General features: G+C 49.8%; 1 pseudogene; it reads left to right on the forward strand.

Annotated features, from left to right (window-relative positions):
- The first annotated feature begins 886 nt into the window (after window positions 1–886).
- Window positions 887–1,005, forward strand: LOC134929764 (5S ribosomal RNA; annotated as a pseudogene).
- The last annotated feature ends 3,548 nt before the right edge of the window (window positions 1,006–4,553 follow it).

The raw sequence follows: 4,553 nt of genomic DNA on the forward strand, positions 1-4,553 counted from the left end.
GGTCCCGGCGCCCGAACTTCCGGTTGCACGGACCGCGGCCGCCGGCACCTCCTGACTCGATTCCTGCACGTCCACTGATCTGAGGGTCTCCCATAGGGGTCAGGGTAAGACAGCCCTCGGCTCTTAGCCGAAAACGGGCTCTTCCTGCCCAAATCGTGGCTCCCCCTTTCCTCTCTTTTCCACAGTGTCTATCAAGTACTTCCCCACTTATTAGGGGAAAGGTGGTAAATCCATGTTTTGTGATACACATTTATGTATTTTGTCATGATTATCATGTTCAATTTTTTCCTCTCCTTTCTGTACATTATTACCGGATAAGGGTGGGGGAGGAGCAACCCTCTTACAATGGACAATGTTTTTGGCTATTACTATATATGCCTAATTGAATATCATTGATTATGACTATACTATAGACACATTTGTCTTATTGTTTTGAGCATTTCAGAGAGGACATTATTAAGCCCTCCTTTTTCTTAGGCTGATTGGAAGCATATTTGCCTTTTTGTAATATCAATTCACAGACTGCACAGTCAGTACTGGTGTTTTGAATCTAGATTACCATTGGTTAGACCTCCTGGCATAAAATTCATCATCTTATCTCATTATCACTATTAGTATTAATTGTTTTTCTGACCGTATATAATCTAATCTTCATTTAATTTGTGATTTATCTCAGCAATTGTTTGGTACTATTTATCTCAGAACTGCATCACTGTCTGAAGTCAAAACACTACTGATCAGACTTCCCAGCACAAAAATCTATTAAGTCTATTATACCATCACCATTCTTTATCTCTGACCACATACAATCCAATACCTATTCAATTGGTGATTGATCCTGGGTTCCAATACAATCGGAAAACGGTGCGCCGAGGAGACAAAATTTATCTACGGTCAGACCGCACTGAGTATGCCCAAACTCGTCTGATCTTGGAAGCCAAGCACTGCAGGGCCTGGTCAGTACCTGGATGGGGAACCACCAGGGAATACTAGGTACCGTAGGTATTTTACTCTCAAACAGCCTAAGTTATTTGGGACTCATTACATCAATCTGATCTCAGGTCATCAGTATTTGTCATATTATATTGGAATCAAGGTAGTGACCTCATTCATTCAATTTCCTTCCTATAGAGGATATGCATGAATCTCTTTATGGATGAGGGTTCATATATTTTCGCTCACCTATAATTTAATTTTGCCTACAACAGGTACATTGGTACTGGGAAACATTCATACATTAATGCCAGCTCTCGTTTTTTCTTAAGTACATATCAATAAAAGTTAATTTTTTATAATTTCATCATTTCAATCTTTTCAAGTGTGCCCAGTAAAAGGCCTATAGTTTCCTTTTTTCTGGTCCTTTGTTCTCTCCAAAGGTCCATACTTGTTGCGTCATTAGGTAAGTGTCTGGAAAGAGAGTGAGTGTGTGTGTATATACAGTGTCTGTGTATACTGTATATATGTGTGACTGTGTATGTGTGTAATGTATGTACCGTATGTGTGTGTATTTGTATATATATATATGTGTCTGTTGTGTGTGTATGTGTGACTGCGGCATAACGTGTGTAAGCGTCACTGGTACAGTAGGCGTTACTCGTGTATGCGGCACTGGAACAGGGGGCATTACGTGTGTAAGCGGCAGTGGTACAGGGGGCATTACGTGTGTAAGCGGCACTGGTACAAGGGGCATTACGTGTGTAAGTGGCATTGCTACAGGGGGGCGTTATGTGTGTAAGCGGTACTGGTACAGGGGGCGTTACGTGTGTAAGCGGCACTGGTACAGGGGGCGTTACGTGTGTAAGCGGCAGTGGTACAGGGGGCATTACGTGTGTAAGCGGCACTGGTACAGGGAGCGTTACGTGTGTAACCGGCACTGGTACAGGGAGCGTTACGTGTGTAAGCATCACTGGTACAGGGGGCGTTACGTGTCTAAGCGGCACTGGTACAGGGAGCGTTACGTGTGTAACCGGCACTGGTACAGGGAGCGTTACGTGTGTAAGCATCACTGGTACAGGGGGCGTTACGTGTCTAAGCGGCACTGGTACAGGGGGCGTTACATGTCTAAGCGGCACAGATACGGAGTGTTACGTGTCTAAGTGTCACTGGTACAGAGGGCATTACGTGTCTAAGCGGCACTGGTACAGAGGGCGTTATGTGTGTAAGCATCACTGCTACAAGGGGCGTTACGTGTGTAAGCATCACTGGTACAGGGGGGGCATTACATGTGTAAGCATCACTGGTACAGGGGGGCGTTACGCGTGTAAGCGTCACTGGTACAGGGGGGCGTTACGTGTGTAAGCGTCACTGGTACAGGGGGCGTTACGTGTGTAAGCATCACTGGTACAGGGGGCGTTATGTGTGTAAGCATCCCTGCTACAGGGGGCGTTACGTGTGTAAGCATCACTGGTACAGGGGGGGCATTACATGTGTAAGCGTCACTGGTACAGGGGGGCGTTACGTGTGTAAGCGTCACTGGTACAGGGGGGCGTTACGTGTGTAAGCGTCACTGGTACAGGGGGCGTTACGTGTGTAAGCATCACTGGTACAGGGGGCGTTACGTGTGTAAGCATCACTGGTACAGGGGGCGTTACGTGTGTAAGCGTCACTGGTACAGGGGGCGTTACGTGTGTATGCGTCACTGCTACAGGGGGTGTTTCTTCTGTAAGCGTCACTGGTACAGGGGGGCGTTACGTGTGTAAGAATCACTGATACAGGGGGGCGTTACATGTGTAAGCGTCACTGGTACAGGGGGCATTACGTGTGTAAGCATCACTGGTACAGGGAGCGTTACGTGTGTAACCGGCACTGGTACAGGGAGCGTTACGTGTGTAACCGGCACTGGTACAGGGAGCGTTACGTGTGTAAGTATCACTGGTACAGGGGGCGTTACGTGTCTAAGCGGCACTGGTACAGGAGGCGTTACATGTCTAAGCGGCACAGATACGGAGTGTTACGTGTCTAAGTGTCACTGGTACAGAGGGCATTACGTGTCTAAGCGGCACTGGTACAGAGGGCGTTATGTGTGTAAGCATCACTGCTACAGGGGGCGTTACGTGTGTAAGCATCACTGGTACAGGGGGGGCATTACATGTGTAAGCGTCACTGGTACAGGGGGGCGTTACGTGTGTAAGCGTCACTGGTACAGGGGGGCGTTACGTGTGTAAGCGTCACTGGTACAGGGGGCGTTACGTGTGTAAGCATCACTGGTACTGGGGGCGTTATGTGTGTAAGCATCCCTGCTACAGGGGGCGTTACGTGTGTAAGCATCACTGGTACAGGGGGGCATTACATGTGTAAGCGTCACTGGTACAGGGGGGCATTACGTGTGTAAGCGTCACTGGTACAGGGGGGCGTTACGTGTGTGAGCGTCACTGGTACAGGGGGCGTTACGTGTGTAAGCATCACTGGTACAGGGGGCGTTACGTGTGTAAGCATCACTGGTACAGGGGGCGTTACGTGTGTAAGCGTCACTGGTACAGGGGGCGTTACGTGTGTATGCGTCACTGCTACAGGGGGTGTTTCTTCTGTAAGCGTCACTGGTACAGGGGGGCGTTACGTGTGTAAGCATCACTGATACAGGGGGGCGTTACATGTGTAAGCGTCACTGGTACAGGGGGCATTACGTGTGTAAGCATCACTGGTACAGGGGGCGTTATGTGTGTAAGCGTCACTGGTACAGGGAGCGTTACGTGTGTAAGCGTCACTGCTACAGGGGGTGTTACTTGTGCATGGTCACTGGTACAGGGGGCGTTACATGTGTAAGCGTCACTGGTACAGGGGGTGTTACTTGTGCATGGTCACTGGTACAGGGGGGCGTTACATGTGTAAGCGTCACTGGTACAGGGGGCGTTACATGTGTAAGTGTCTCTACTACTGGGGGTATTATGTGCGCTGTGCCTTTGTAAAGTATGCGAGGGTGCAAATTTATAGTTTGCAGGGGGGCGCCGAACACCCTAGCACCGGCCCAGACTGCACACCCACTGCACTGCAGAGCACTGTCACCTTTTACATTGATTCAGCATCCAGACATTACCCTCCGCGATATCACCCACTCTATCCGTTACATTAGCCATCTCTGGGCTTCCAGGCCGGCAGCCCAGGTGCAGTGTTGCGGAGTCAGGGCCTCTGGGGATCTGGGCGCGGCTGTGGCGGGGAGGCACTTCTGTGACATCACATGCAGAGGAGGCTTTGGGGCTCAGAGAGTATGCGGCGCAGGGAGGGCTATGAAAGCCTTCTGCTGCGCCGCTTGCATACACATCTATGCCAGTGGCCGCAGCAGCTTTTGTTCCACCTGCACTGTGGCTAGGGAGTCGGGATTGTTGATGCCGGAGGGGGCAGGCGGACTGGCAGCAGGACATAGGACGCTGCAGTAAAAGGATTTTTTTCCCCCTATCTACAGTGCAGAGGCTTGCTGCAGATGCAGTGGCATACCCTCCAGCTGCACCTTTTTGGCAGGTACAGTCCCTTTTTTTTATGGTCTGTACCGATTTTTGACTCTCCAAGCTTCCATTGAAAGTATAGGAAAAGGGGTGTGGACACGAGGCTGTACCCGT

This window comes from Pseudophryne corroboree, chromosome 5 (genome assembly GCF_028390025.1).
Source record: "Pseudophryne corroboree isolate aPseCor3 chromosome 5, aPseCor3.hap2, whole genome shotgun sequence".
In the NCBI taxonomy this organism is placed as follows: domain Eukaryota; kingdom Metazoa; phylum Chordata; class Amphibia; order Anura; family Myobatrachidae; genus Pseudophryne; species Pseudophryne corroboree.